Below are 16725 nucleotides of genomic sequence, written 5' to 3'. Positions count from 1 at the left end.
CTGAGGCTGTCCCCCCTGCCCGGCTCTGGGCCTGGGGACCTGAGGCTGCGCCCCCCGCCCCAGCGAGGCTTGACAGGGGTGGGACCAGCCAGGTCTGGATCTCGCCCAATGGGGATAGGGCCGACCAGATCTGGGTCTCACGCGATTTTGAGGTGCACACGGGCGGGCGGGGACTTGACTCTGGGTCCCGCAGCATGCCCAGACTCTGACAGGAAGAAAATTTTCATATACATTTTACTAATTTTCTTTCATCTCTGACACTTCTATTATAGAGAAAGGGCAAATAGCAATATTAAAATATTTCCTCTAATTCTCTTCTAATGTGTATGAATTTCGTGCACCGGGCCACTAGTCTCTACATATAGTGTTTTAGGTTACACCCTGACATTATTCATGCATCATTCTGAGTTAAAGGTTTGGCCAAAGGAACCACAACTTTATATGAAGACATGAAGCAGCAGGTCTATTTGGCTCTGCCTAAACCTCATATCTCCTGTCTGACCCAAGAAGCTGTCATGATCACTGGAAGGGAGAGAAGCTTAGAAAAAGGACTTATTGGCCACTTCTAAACAGTGAAAACAAGAATTGATGAAATTTCTAGACTTGTATCTATAAGGCCAAAATAAGATAAGAGGAATTATACCAATCATTTATTATTTTTTAAATATATTTTTATTGATTTCAGAGATGAATGGAGAGGGAGAGAGAGATAGAAACATCAAAGATGAGGGAGAATCACTGATTGGCTGCCTTCTGCATGCCACACACCAGGGATGGAGCCCACAACCCCGGCATGTGCCCTGACCGAGAATCAAACCATGACCTCCTGGTTCATAGGTCAACACTGAGCCCCACTGGCCAGGCTGTACCAATCATTTAAACCAGCGGTCGCCAACCTTTCAGACCTCACGGACCACCAGTTGGCGACCGCTGATTTAAACCATAAATTGCAAGTAAAGTCAACTACTTGAGAATAAAGATGAATACAAGAAACCAAGATTAGAAGTTGGCTTTTTAAACTGGAGAATTGTGATGTGTAGCTTTCTTTATTTAATGCTTTGCATTTAGGATCATGACATTTTTGCCATAACTAAACACCACATCTCCTTCACCCTTTCAGTATGTGTTTTAAGATAGTGGGCGGGAGACAAGATTATCATAGATCACTCTGGTTAGTCTATAAATCCACACATCATATTCCTAATAATCTTTTTAAAAATAAGATGAAAGAAAAGTTCCCTAAAAGCCAATACACATTTGGCCAAGATAAAAAGGCATTTGCAGACTACTACTCTACTGTTATTTATATTCCTACCTGACCTTATGAAAAACAGATTTTGAGCACGATCATTGCACATAACTGTGAGGATTGACTCACTCAGTTAACATGAGTGTGAATTGGAATTCTGCAGTAGATGGCAAAAATGGCCACAATGCTTTAACATCTCCCATCAAGAGGTAAAGTATATTTTCCTACCCCTTGGATCTCGGCTGGTCTTGTAGCTTTGATCAATAGAATGCACAAAAATGGCAGTATACCAAACCTGAGACAAGGTCACAAGAAGCCTTGCAGCTTCCATTCTCAAACTCATGCATTTCTGTACCCACCATGGAAACAAAGCCGGGCTAGTCTGCCAGATGTTGAGAGCCCATATGAGAAAAGGCCCCAGTCATCTCAGCTGTCCCAGATGCGGCCATCATGAGACAGTCAGCACAGGCAATTGATCAGCTGACTATAGATTTATAAGTGAGCCCAGGCAAGATTAGCTAAGTTTAGCCCATGTCAGAACTGCCTAGCTGAGCCCAATGGATATTGTGAACCTGCAACATTATGAGCTAAATTAAATAGGTACTTTTTTAGGCCACTAAGCTTTGGGATAATTTTTTATACAGAAATGCAGAGTGTCCAAAAAATGTATACACACTTTGAATAACTATTAATTACAAAGGATTAAACATAAAAAGAAAGAAATATCAATTGAGCTTCAGCTATAAAATGTGTATACATTTTTTGGGACACCCAATAGATAACAAACAAAGGTCCTATAATCTCATAACTAAATCTTTCCTGGGCTTTAAACTCCAATTCAAGTTTCTACTATGATGATCATAGCCTACTCTATTGACCTAGTAGTTCCTTTTGATAACACTTTTTTTCTGTAACAAAATTCAGCACTTAGCTAAAATAATGCCCGATATAATTTTCTAAGGTATATCTAAATATTTGTGATTCACATGCAAATGCCCTGAAGGCAGAGACTGTGTTTTATATTTCATTTTTTTTTATTATCCATCACACTGAGCACATAATAGATATTAAATAAATACCTGTTGGTTTGATTTGAAAATATTGTGGCTTCTTTCACCACAAAGGATACTGAATAATTTTTAAACTTTCACATTCCTTTACAAATTAATATAATGAACTTCATAATAAGACAGCAAAAACTAGATAAATTTAAAACTTCTATATATAGCCAAAGATACAAAAACACAATTAAAAGACAGCAACTAGAGAAAACAGTTGATGTATTTAAGAAAAAGCTAAAATCTATAATATACAAAGAGCACCTGTTAAGCAATATGAAAGATGAATAACACAAAATAAAACTGAGAAAAAGATAAAATTGACAGTATTCAAAATTAAAAAGGAAAAAAAAACTGTGAAAAGAAGCTTGACTTTACAGGTAATCAGAGAAATATAAATTAAAATAAGGAGATGCTTATCCATCAGATTATTAAAAATTAAATAGACTAAAGATGAGTCATTAGTGGTGATATACCTGTAAATAGAAATGGGCCTTCCTGAACACTGTTTATGGGAGTATAATGTGGCATAGCTTTTAGAAGGACATTGGGAAGTATCTTAATGTTAACCCTTTTAACCCCAAAATACTCACTGAAATGTTGTTTTTAGTATTAAAAACTGGAAAGCTAAATAGTCATCAATACTCTCAAGGTAAATAATGATTCACCCATATATGAAAACTAAACAAAAATTTTAAAGGATGTGAAGGATTTGTACATACTGACATAAAAAGATCAAGATATGTTAAGTTGAAAAGTCAGATCTCCAAAGAATGGTGTAAAGCGCCATTTTTTAATATAATAAGTACATAAATGCATAGAAAAATGCTAGAATGATACACACTATTAGGGAGGAATGTGGTTGGCAGTGTAAAGGAAGACAAATTTTTACACACTTCTATATCATTTGCATTTCCCACAAGCATGGATTATGTATATAATTTGTTTATATTCCACATACCTGGGCAGCAGAGCAAAGATGGATTCAACTGAGGAGCCAAAAAAAGAGGGGGGGCTGTGCATTCATGCAGGAGGTCTCCACTTCTATCCTGGCTCAAGGAAGGGAAATGGTTGGCACTGCACATGGATGTGAGCAGGGACTACCATTAGATGCCCTTGCAACATGACTTCCTCAATGGCAGACAAGAGGAGATACTGAGCAATTAGCTGTGCTGGGGACCCCGTGTTCAGTCTCTCAGAAGCACAATGAGGCATCCTCCTGGAATCTGAAATGAAGAGAAACAAGATGAGCCCCTGAAAGTTAAACTTGAACATCAATACAAACTGGATCAGAGAATAAGAATGGGATGCCACCTAAATAATAGCAAAGCCAGCAATTGGCAGTCACCAAGTGATCTCCTGTGCCAAGCACTGAGACCTTTTACACACTACATCTCACTTAATCTTCGCACCAAACCTCAGCTGTTTTTACTTTATTCAAGGGAAAATGAGCTTAGAGAAGTTAAGGAAATTAACAAGGGTCACACAGTTTGTATGTGGCAGTGCCAGAAATTTGAACCAAGTCCTATTGAATTCAACACCTACGTTCTGTGTGTGTATTATTGATTTCAGAGAGGAAGGGAAAGGGAGAGAGAGAGATAGAAACATCAATGATAAGAATCATTGACTGGCTGCCTCCTGCACGTCTCACACCAGGGATCAAACCTGCAACCGGGCATATGGCCTGACCGGGAATCGAACCGTGACCTCCTGGTCCATAGGTAGGCACTCAACCACTGAGCCATGCCTTCTGGCCTCAACACCTATGTTCTTATCTATCATGGTATACTCTCTCCTGCTGCAGAGGCAAAAACGCTCTGGGTTGGCAATACTTGACTATATCCTTGCTGCATGTATTATTATAGCTAAGGATATATAATGGGTCAATTAAAACCAGCATTGCTGCCCTAGCGGGTTTGACTCAGTGAATAGAGCCTGCAGACTGAAGGGTCCCAGGTTCGATTCTGGTCAAGGACAGATGACGGGTTGCAGGCTCAATCCCCAGTAGGGGATGTGCAGGAGGCAGCCAATCAATGATTCTCTCTCACCACTGATGTTTCTATCTCTCTCTCCCTCTCCTTTCCTCTCTGAAATCAATAAAAATATATTTTTAAAAAACAGCATTGCTGAGCCATGGAAGCACAGAACAAAGGCTTCAGACAAGCACACAGTGCCTATTCAAATGTGCCCCAAACAACAGTGACCCCAAGGACCCATTTGGTTCAACTAGTAAGTCAACTGGGCCACAAAATGTGTGGAAAAAAATCAAATTTCTTAGCCTTGCAGGAGAAAGGTCAGGGCCTGGATTGTGGATTCACCAAAGGCAATGTCACCCCAAGAGGACTCTTAAAAAACAAACAGTTCTCCACTGGCCTTATGTGAGCTTTCTTCCTATTTAACTTCTATGGTCCTTTATTAGATACATTTCCACCAGCTTTTGCTATCTCAGGACTATTCTGAATTTACACAATCTAAGTGATTGACAAGATATCAGTGAATAATAAATATATCACAAATCCATCGCAAACCTAGGTCAATTGGGTTCTTCCCACAGGCCCAAAGTTAATACATAAAGATTTGGAGCAATTAGAGTGGGAGAGAAAAGTTGCAGGAGAGGGTGCTATATCCTTAAGCTTGAGAAAGGGATTTATGGAACAATTCTGGCAGGGCACGCTGATAGAAAATACATATATATATATATGAATTCCTATATATATATATGTGTGTGTGTGTGTGTCTATATATATATATATATAGACACACACACACACACACTAGAGGCCTGGTGCATGAAATTCATGCACTCTGGGAGGTCCCTCAGCCTAGAAGCCCTCAGGGGATGTCCGACTGACAGCTTCGGCCCGCTCCCTGTAGGGAGCCTAAGCTGGCAGTCAGACACCCTTAGCACTGCCGCCACCGCCACTGCCGCTGTGCTCGCCAGCCATGAGCCTGGCTTCTGGCTGAGCAGTGCTCCCCCTGTGGGAGCGCACTGACTACCAGGGGGCTCCTGCATCGAGCTTCTGCCCCTGGTGGTCAGTGCATCTCATAGCTACTGGTTGTTCCACCATGTAGCTGATTTGCATATTAGCCTTTTATTATATAGGGTATGTGTGTGTGTGTGTGTGTGTGTGTGTGTGTGTGTGTCTATTTTATATCTACATGATATTTTTTGAAGAATGGGTTTCATTGCTTTAAAGAAAAAGTTTGGATACCAACAAAGTACGAGGAAAGGAAGGATAATGTTCTGTTCAGTAATGTAATGACTATTGTTTCTTTGGAAATCAACTTGTAGGCATTCATGGCTATGACTGATTGAGATGTGTGGCTGGGAATGGATTCCAAGGACTTCTCTAGAATGGTTCTATTCAATAGTTTCTTAAGAGTTTGACTTACAATCATAAAAGAGACCTATTAATTAAAACCCTCACCCAAATTTCAATCTAAATGGATATATATATTGAAGCATTATGATGGGCACAGGGAATGTGGTTTTCTAGAAATGCTAAACAATCCCTTTGGAATAGAAGCCCATTATCAGGAACTGTGGAAGTTATCAACATGGGCTCCAGACTTGAGCCCTTGAATTCAAATCTCAGATCTACTCCTTACTAGCAGTGTAGTCTCAAGAAAGTTATGTAACCTCTCCAAGCCTCAGAAGTTTTATACATAAAATGTAAACCAGATAGGAGTATTATGAGGATTAAATGCCCATACAGTGCTTTGTACTGAGGCTAGCACAGAGTAAGCACCCTCAAATGCTAGTTTATTCATCAGCACAGTGGGAACACAGGTTGGTTTAACAATAAAATGGAATGTGGTTTGGAGAACAGAAAGCAGTACAACACAGAGAGGGCATGAAGTGAACAGAAAATAGGGAGCATGAAGAGAGGAGATGGGGAGCTAAAGGAGATTTCATGATCTCAAGGTTTGGGCTTCAACCTACAGGGTTGTTTAGTAATTCACTAGTTCAGAAAAATATGTTTACATCAAGTGCCACGTTAGTGGGGCGGATAAAGGTAAATAAAGCAAGATTCCTGCCCTCAAGCAATTCCATTTATTAGAAAACACAAATAATTACAATCCTAATAGATGGGAGTTACAATAAAAATATGCACAACGTGCTATAGGAAACAACGGATGGAGTGTTAAGCAGGGAGAGATCTTCCTAAAACTATGTGAACAGTTGGTCAGAGATGAGATTATCCCCAAAATGAAGAGAGATCTTTAATAAATGTAAGAAGAAAAGAAGACATAGCTCCTTCCATATTTGTACCTCCAGGCATCCAGTTGAACCTAAAGCACTGAATCCTAAAACTCTGCTTCCTCAGAATCTTAAAGATACAGAGAAAATAGTCCCAAATAGTAGGGAACCACACCTGAAAGAGGTTTACTCCCCTGAAGCTGATCACTATTTGACTCTTAGGAGGAATTTTGGAGATGAGACCAAAACTTTTCTCTCTTATTCATTTAAGAAGTTTACAGTCATTGCCAGTTGAAGATAGAACGAAATATGTATCCACAAATAAAAACAGAATGACAATTACAAAAACGTTATGTAGTGTAACGCTGAAGAGGGTGGTAAGCTGAATAATGCTGCCCTAAAAGATATGCATGTCCTAATCCTCAGAATATGTGAATATGTTACTTTACATGGTAATGGGGACTCTGCAGATGTGACGAAGTTAAGATCTTGAGAAAGAGGATCTGGAACAATGGAAGCAAAGGTTGGAGTGATGCACTGTGAGGATGAAGGAAGGGACCCTGAGCTAAGGAAAGCAGAGAGTCACTAAGAGCCAGAAAAGACAAGGATACAGATTCCCCCCAGAGCTTCTAGAACAGTGATGGCGAACCTATGACACGCATGTCAGAGGTGACATGCAAACTCATTTTTTTGGTTGATTTTTCTTTGTTAAATGGCATTTAAATATATAAAATAAATATCAAAAATATAAATCTTTGTTTTACTATGGTTGTAAATATCAGAAAATTTCTATATGTGACACGGCACCAGAGTTAAGTTAGGGTTTTTCAAAATGCTGACACACCGAGCTCTAAAGGTTTGCCATCACTGCTCTAGAAGGAACACAGCCCTGCTGACACAGCCACATCAGGCTCATTTTGGACTTCTGGCCTCCAGAACAGTAAGAGAATAAATATGTATGTCTTTAAGTCACTAAGTTTGTAGTAACTTACTATAAGCATTAACAAGAAACTCATATGAGAAGTGTTTTCCACCAAAAACCTCAAAAGCCCAAGAAAATAATTTCATCAATCCTCTTAGCACCCTGGAGAAGAAGGGAAAAAATGGACAAGAAGTTAGAGCATGTCATCCAAGACTAAAGCAAATAAATAGCAGAACAGGGCAAAAATACTAAGTTTAAGACCTAGAGAAAGACATGATCCTCCCAACTCCAAAATACAGCTCTCTGAAGGACTCCTAAGCTTCCTTTGAACAAGAGGTTCAGATTCTTGCAATAGGAAAGCCCAGGCATTCCATCTTGATGATGTCGCGGGATCACAGTAAAGGAAGATGACGGCCCATATTTGGTATTTTTACTGCCAGTAGAATGATGTCCACACCATAAAAACTGGTACTAATTGGCTATTAGCCAGGAATGCCCAGCCCCACCCCAAATCAAAAGAAAGTGTTGATATTAGCCACAGAGGTGGAGAGATAAAATTTTCTCGCCTTTCTTCCCAAGAGCAGTCAAAGATTATACTACTGTTTATGGGAGGGAAGGGAGGAAGCAAAGTCATAAGGAAGGTGACTACATTGTTCACATCCCCAAGCAAATAAACAGATTAAGAACTCGAAGGGAATGCCACATTCAGGTCTTTGCATTGTTCCCAACTTGCAGATCCCTTGCAAATACATTTAAATGCTATTTTCAATAACATCACCTTCTAAAGTAAACATCTTTTCATTTACGAATGCTCCCCCATTTTGACCATGTGAAACCTGCAAATTAAACATACACCAAGAGATGAAGGCAACAGGCAGACAATCTCCAGCTAAGAAATCTGAAAAAAAAAAAAAAAAAAAAAAAAGGAATACAAAAAAAAAAAATCAACCTTTGATGAAATAATTGCTTCTGCTGTTATTTTCTGCTATTGCTTCAGAAATGTTCTCTCTCTCTCTTTTCCTTTCTTGTCCCTATAGTGAGGTGCCCTACTGCTGTGCAGATGAAAGGTCCAGTCTCTTTAAAATGTCATGCAGAGCTCTTCACAACATCGAAGCTTTAAAGGCCCCTGGCAAATTCAACATATTGTTACACTTGATGGAAGCAGATAAAAATTACATGCAAAATACACTGGATATTCATTGTCTGAAAATACTAGAGTTACAGCTTCCTAAAGTTCACTAACCAATATGGACCTATTATCATATAAACACAAAAGACACACCTGGAGTGAGTATTGTTGCAAAAATAAGGACGAAACTCAAACCACCTAAGGTTAGATTAGGGTTAGATTAGGGTCCTAGGATGTGTGAATGGTTTTAGTCATAGTTTTCCTAAATTGTTTTAAATGTGTGAAACATGTTTAAAAGGCACCAAAGGATACAAAGGGCACAAAACATTTTCTAGAATTTGTGTATATCATGGGGTTCTTTGCCTCATGTTATCTATTTTTATAACTCTATAAGAAAAATATGGGATGACTGATTTTTTATTTTTATGTATAGAATTATCTCCAAAAAAAATTAAGAGCTCTATCTGAAAATATTGGAATAGAGAACATGGTAATCTCAAAAGCAAGTTTATTAATCATTATTTAATTGTAATAGGTGAACTTTAAAGTCACTTTTAAATTCAAAGTTTAAAAACATTGTTAATTATATACCTAAATTTTAGGTTTGTATTTTATTGTAGCTATTTTGAGATGGCCCCATTTAGCTAGACTCATTCATTTGTATTCACGCATTCTCTTCCTTCAAACATTTACTGGAACTCTACTACATACCAGGCACTGTGCCAGGTATTGAGAATGAAAACACAGAAATGTGTGGTCCCTGCCTCCAGAGAGATTATAATACAGTACAAGCAAATGAGTACAATAAAAGTGCGATAAAGTTTTGAGATTCTATGGCAAAAGTAGGGGATACCATGGTAGCAAAAGAGTAGTTGATTGGTTCTTCCTGGAGTAGAGAAAATGTTATATCCAGGAGTCAGTCCTTGACTAGAGGTTTGGAAACTAACTAGGTGCTGATGACATAAACCTAGGCAGTAATAGAAGAGTTGGGTAAGAAGAGATAGATTCTGGAAAAATCCAAAGTACAAAATCAACAGGACTTGACTACCATTACAGGTAGAAAGCAGAGAAGTGTGGGATGAATCCTAGGTTTCTAATGTATCACTCACCCAATTAATTCATTGTTCCAACAGTTATGTACCTAAAAGTTGCCAGGCACTATTCTACATACTAGAGACACAGCAAGCAACAAGTCATAAAATAAAAAGTCCTACTCATTAAACTTAGAGAGGAAAATGGAAAACTAATTAACAAATGAGTAAGTACTATTAGAAGAGATAAGTACTCTGAACAAATAAAATAGGGCAGATTCAAAGAACATACAGAAGGCCAAGACAACTGCAGCATCGTGAGCAAAACTGAAATCACAGAGATAGACAAGCAGGGCTGGATCACAGAATTTATAGGCCAAGTAAAGAGTTCGGATTTTGTTTTAAGTGTAATGTAAAATTTTGCAGCCAAGCAGAGGAGTGGTAAAAGGTAATTTGGAAATAGGTGAGAAAGTAAAAAGAATTCAGAGAGGCCAGCTCAAAGGCCCTTGCAGTGATTTAGACTATAGATCTCTTGGACCAGAAAGGTGGTAGTGCAGGTGAGAAAACCTGGAAACTCTGAGTCCCTTTTAGAGGACAACTGACAGGTCTTGCTAATGGGCTGGCTGTGCCATGTGAGGAAATGAGATCAAGTCAATTCCTAGGATCTGGCTTTAGGGATTGAGTGGATAAAGCAGCTGAGACATGGAAGATTCAGGGGCAGGGGCAGGATGGGAGAGGAGAATCAAATATTGTTTGGAGCAAAACAAAATTGTTTGAAAACAATTCATTTTCTTTATTTGGAAGAGACTTGCAATTTTATGGTGCTATTAATTTGCTTAATAGAAAAAATATTACAAAATTAAAAATCAATCTCTCCCACTGATTTGCTGTCTCTGACACCAGATTCAGATCACACTGGTTCTGAAAACTGAAAGGCAATAGAAGAGGCTCTAGAAGAGTCTCAGAAAGTTCTCACCAAAATCAGACAAGTGGAGAGCAGAGCTGGGATGGGGACACTTCCTGTGTTTAGAGCAGCCCTTCCATACTCATTCCTGCTCTCTGGGTGATAAAGAGGTCATACATACAACCTGTCTATCATCATGTCAACAGAGGTGGCCAGGCCTTCAACCAGGATCTTGAATAGAGTGTAGGGCCAGGACTTCCAAAGCAGAGTGACAAAGAGAGAAGACTGGCCACTACTCTAACTCTTGTCGCCATTACGAGAGCTTCCAAATAGGGGAGTCTGAATTAACATGCTTTTTATTAGGTGTACTTATGATAATTTCTAAAGCATATACACATACATGTCCCTGTCCAAAATTCTATTCACGTCAGCATTAAAATCAAAAAGCAGTATCTGATACTACTCCTAATATTAAGGTATATGCAAGACTGACTAGCCCTTTATGAGTCCCTTGTTAATCTAGGCCCTATACACATAAACTACCTTGTAATGGCACCCTTAGGTTTGTGCAATGTGGCAGCCCTGAGTGTCAGTGCTAGATTTTAAACCCGAGTCCTCCTGGCTTAAAGCCTGAGCTACTTGCACAACACTAAGCAGTGATAAAACCATAGGTATGAATCTCTGATCAGAAAAATTACAGAATCAATTAGCTGAGTTAGGAGGCACTTGACTTTCTCAAGGGCTCATGAAATCACCCATAAAGGAGGAGTGAAGTAGTAGAAATTGCATTAGAGTTCCTTAGGTTCTAGTTCTGATTCTTCATCATGAATGAGCTGTGTGACCTTAGGCAAGTCACGTGTTTTTTCTGGGGTCCATGTCTTCATCTGTCATGGGAAGAATTTCTATCATCCATATATGCTCAAGCAGGTTTACAGAACAAGCACTTTGATCAAATAAATTTATGTACATTTTAAGGACAGATCAATATTTGCAATGAAAACATTACCATCAATTTCAAAATACTTTAAGAGCATTTACTTCATATTTATAAGTTTTTACTTTGTCCTACTATCTTCTAAACAACAACTTACACTTGACAATGTATTTCATTTAGTTTCAAGTATATTTTTATTTCAAATTTGTATCTTTAAATTCTTGGCATCTCAATTGTTTTTTTGTTTTTTTTTTCATTTTCCAATGACACTTTAAAACTTCACTTACAAGAAAAAAAGAGAAAACTTCACTTGTATTTTCTACATTTTGAGATGTTTCTGTCATTTTTGTTTTCTACTTTTTCACCCCTATTATAGTTCCTGGAAGGAATTATAAGAACTATCCCCAATGCCAATCAGTGGTTTTATTACACAACAGTACAAATTATTATATCTCTATCAACATCCTATCTAATAAAAGAGAAACATGGTAATTGGCGTACGACCACTACCCTTCCCATTGGCTAATCAGGGCAATATGCAAATTAACTGTCAGCCAAGATGGCGACCGGAAGCCAGGCAGCTTGAAACTAATATGAGGCTTGCTTGCTTCAGTGACGGAGGACTCCAACGTTCCCCACCTGCTGCTGCAGGCCTCTGAGCTGCAAGCAACTATGTAACAAACTTAGTAGCTAAACAAAACCCCAGAAACCTGCCGGGCTTCAGCCAGCAGGATCGCAACATTGTAAGCAAAGGCCAGAAACCTACTTTCAGCAGCGGAGGCCTAAGAGCTGGAGCCAAGCCTCAAAGCTAAAGCTGGCCCAGAATTTAAAAAAAAGAAAAAATGGAGCGGTTGGGAACTTCAGTCACCCCCAGCCTGAAAACAGCCCTCAGCTCCTCACCCAGACTGGCCAGGCACCCCAGTGGGGACCCCCACCCTGAAGGGTGTGTGACCAGCTGCAAACAGCCATCATCCCCTCACCCAGGCTGGCCAGGCACCCCAGTGGGGGCCCCCACCCTGATCCAGGACACCCTTCAGGGCAAACCAGCCGGCACCCACCCATGCACCAGGCCTCTATCCTATATAGTAAAAGGGTAATATGCCCTCCAGCACCGGGATCAGCGGAGCCGCAAGGCCTCCCTGTACCGGGATCAGCGTGACAGGGGGCAGCGCCCAAACCCCCTGATCGCCCTGTGGCTCTGTGTGTGACAGGTGAAGGCGCCCCAACCCCCCCCCATGGGCCCTGCTCTGTGTGTGACGGGGTAGAGCCATAACCTCCCCATCAGCCCTGCCCTGAGTGTGAGAGTGGCGGCACCCCAACCCCCTGATCAGCCCTGCTCTGTGGGTGATAGAGGGCGGTGCCCCAACCCCCTGATTGGCCCTGCTCTGTGCGTGACAGGGTACAGAGCCCCAAACCCCCTGATGGGCCCTGCTCTGTGAGTTACAGGGGAAAATGCCCAACCCCCTGATTGGCCCTGCTCTGTGCATGACAGGGGGTGGCGCCGCAACCTCCCTATCAACCCTGCCTTGAGTGTGACAGGGGATGGTGCCCCAACCCCCAATAGGCCCTACCCTGAGTGTGACTGAGGGTGGAATCACAACCTCCTGATCGCCCTGCTCTGTGTATGACAGGGGGCGGCGCCCCAAATCCCCAATCGGCCCTGTTCTGAGCCCGACCAGGGGCTGCACCTAGGGATTGGGCCTGCCCTCTGCCACCCGGGAGCAGGCCTAAGCCAGCAGGTCGTTATCTCCTGAGGGGTCCCAGACTGCGAGAGGGCACAAGCCGGGCTGGGGGGCCCCGCCCCCCGCCGAGTGCACAAATTTTTGTGCACCGGGCCTCTAGTGTATAAATATCATTATCACTAAATAGTGTTTTACTGAAACAGTCTATAGATTATTTGTGTGTGTGTCTGTGTGTGTGTGTGTGTGTGTGTGTGTGTGTGTGACTAGCATTCACATGAAATTTCAAAATTTGGTCTTCAACAGATACCCAGAGAAAATGAGTGTCAGCAAAATTAAATGTTAAAATTTATCATAATTAGTACTGACCATATACTAAAATGTTAACACATATGATGTAGTAAATATTTTGTTTACTGTAAAGTATTACATATATGTCCAATTTGTATTATTAAATTAAGAACATATGGCTCTAATGTTAAACTGCCAGATATATCTTTATACTATTAAAATTCCAGGTGAAAGACAATTGAATAAAAGAAAAAATAACCTAGATATGATCTGGAAATCTGATGGATTTTTCAAGTATCATAAGTAATAACAGATTATGGCTTTTTTTGAACAATTATGAGGTCCAAGGCACAGGGCTAAAGGCTTTACTTTCATCATATCCTTTGAATCTCACAACTGGCTTTGCCTCAACTTGCCCACTACTTAACACATATGGAACTGAGGAAGCTTGTCCCACCAGTGGAGGCCTGAGGTCACAGGTCTAAGAAGATCAAATTTCAGACCTTCTGTCTGGGAGGCACACAACTGGGGAGGTTCTGCCTAGGAAATTGGTGCTTGGCCCATTTTACAGATTAGGACACACTGAGGCTTGAGGCATTAACCAACTTGTCCTAAATCTCAGAGCTGGTAAGTGTCAATACTGAAACCTGAAGCCAAGAAGACTCCAAACCTAGATTTTAATTATTCTACTCCAGTGCCTGGCAGTGAGAAGGTTTATCAAAAATCTTCCCACTGATTAATGAAAAATTAAGGAACAATAACTCTTAAAATAACCAGACTTCTCTAAAATCATACCTTTTGAGAAAGCAAGACCATTTATGTTGTTTTCACTCATTGAACTTACAAAACCGTACTATTGCCACTTCTCCAGCGCCAGGAACAGATCAAGTTTTAAGCCCTGAGCTTTGCCCTGAAATATCCTATGGGGTCCTTCTCTGTCCAATTCCCCAAAACCTTTGTTTCTATTAGTAATATATTAACTGCGTTGCCCCATATGAAGCCAACAACATATCATATAACATGTATCCAGCAAAAGTAATATTCACATGCAAATAGTTTATCCAAAATTACAATGAAATTAGGAGGCAACTGAATAGGTGCTACTTATTCAAAAGTCTCCTATAAGTTCACCAAATAATAAATAACACACACTGAAAAAAATCACAAAAATGGGATTTACCATCAAAGTTATTATCACAAGGAGAAAAAACTCTCTGGATAAGAAAGTCAGCCTTATTTTATCTTAAAGCAGACCAAGGGGATTTAGGTTGCTTTTTTAGTCTACTTGTGCATAATGATCTTTCAGATTAATCATACTGTTTAATAGAATATTATTAGTAATTAGACATGTCATTGCTCCAGGCAGAAAATTACTGGAAAGTAAAATGGCCATATTGAAAGGCTCATAGGAGAAAGATTTCCATTTCTATCATTGCACATCTCTTTAAGTTCCAATTCTCAGTGGAAATTCCTCAATGAATTTGTCCTGTACCACTAACAGAAATGTTTCCCATTTAAAAGACAGCTGAACTAGAGTTTGCCTTATAAGGTATCTGTTATTTCTAAGCCAATTACTTTATTTAGAGGATATGGGTTCAGAGGAAAACCCATTAGTGTTGCCCAGATTTTTATCATCTTCTACTAGGAATCTGAGGCAGGACCAAGGCATGGAGAACAACAGCTGAGTCATCAGTTTCATCCATCAGGCTGGCAGCCTCTAAAATGTTTTCTCATCTAGTCAGCTCTCACAGGCCACTGCAGCTTCCTCCTCATTCCTGCAAGTCCCATGTATTGTATCTGTGCCACTCGAGACTGCTAGGAAAACTCTGCTGTTCCCGCTATAGGCCAGGGCTTCAGGGGGCTCTCTCAGGCACCCTACACAGACATTTATTTTGCTCCCACACTAAGCTACATGCAAGAAACTTCTAGAATCATGATGCTTTCCAGAGCTCCTGCATATGAACAAGGACATAGGCATTCTCTGTCCCCAGATTCCTCCACTTATGATTTGGTCCTATTACCTATCCACCCTTCCTTCAGCTCTAGGCTCCTCACTCTGAGCATCCAAGCAAATGACCAAACCTCCTATTTCAGTGAAAAACAGAGACGAAGAAAACCAAACTCCCTCAACGTCTGTACACATACTGATGACTTTTCCCAGCTTTATGTACAAAGTTAACCTCTTCACTTGTATGCCTTATTTCATCTTCACCTTCCTTTGCGGGAATCTCCTTCCATCAATTGCCTTTCTCCTCTGTATCTTCTTCCTATTTCTGACTCTTTCCCTCAGCTTATAGAATAAATACATGGCTGTCATTAAAATACACACACAACATCATTAAGGAGAACCACACAAACACATATTTAACTATCATCTTGACCCTTTTAACTCTCATCTTCCCTTCACAGCTAAGCTTCTTCAAAAAAAAAAAAAATAAGAATGCTCCAGGCAAAAAGAATATATAGATGAGATGGAAAAGAACACGGACCTTCTAGAAACTTGAAGGTCTGGGTGGGTGGAGAATCATGAGCAAGTGGGGGTGGATGGAGATAGACAAGGGCTAGAGAACACTGGCCTTTTAACTTACATCATGAGTTTGTTTGAAAGATGACCCTGACTTCCCTCTAACCTCATTTGGGCACACTTCAAGGTTATAGAAGTGAGAACAATCTCTTTGTAACTATGATTGAAGTCTAATTGAGTAAGTAGGATACAGATGAAATCTCTCAATTCCAAGTGGAGAGTTCATGTGGAAGCATTTGGAAACAGTAATGGATATACAAAAGGTGTATGTAACATAATTAGTATACAATACCCATAAATATACAAAAATAAGGAAAAATCAATCTTGCCCTAAAGCTCCTATTCTGGAAGATGGAGGTTGGATGTCTGAAGATACTGGACTGGAAATTATCAATTAAAGATAATGCCATCTCGCCCTAGCCAGTGTTGCTAAGTGATTAGAGCATCAGCCTGTGCATGGAGGGTTATGGGTTCGATTCTCAGTCAAAGGTACATACATGGGCTGCAGGTTCTTCCCTGGCCCCAGTTGGGGCATGTGTGGGAAGCAACCAATTGATGTGTCTCTCCCTCACATCGATGTTTCTTTCTCTCCCGCTCTCTCGCGCTCTCTCTCTCTCTCTCTCTCTCTCCCCCTAAACTCTCCTCCCCCCTCACTTCCGTCCTCTATAAAAATCAATGGAATATGTAATACTTTAATCAATAAAGAATTTAAAAAATCAATGGGAAAAATATCCTCCAGTGAGGATTAACAACAAAGACAAAAAAAGATAATGCCATCTCACAGTACAACTGAATTCAAAAAG

The 16725-nt window shown here is 40.2% G+C and overlaps 1 long non-coding RNA gene across 2 annotated transcripts in view; it reads right to left on the bottom strand.

The window, feature by feature from the left end:
* LOC308530961 overlaps nucleotides 1-3533 on the bottom strand; it is a 628987-nt gene extending 625454 nt beyond the window's left edge. The window contains exon 1 of one of the 2 annotated variants that reach the window (XR_013996879.1): nucleotides 3269-3533. This is a non-coding gene — a long non-coding RNA (uncharacterized lncRNA). The remainder of the gene's footprint in view (nucleotides 1-3268) is intronic. The other variant, XR_013996880.1, reaches the window with a different exon arrangement.
* Nucleotides 3534-16725: the final 13192 nt, after the last annotated feature.

This window comes from Myotis nattereri (assembly GCF_964212035.1).
Source record: "Myotis nattereri genome assembly, chromosome: 15".
NCBI lineage: Eukaryota > Metazoa > Chordata > Mammalia > Chiroptera > Vespertilionidae > Myotis > Myotis nattereri.
This window is presented reverse-complemented; position numbering and strand designations above follow the sequence as displayed.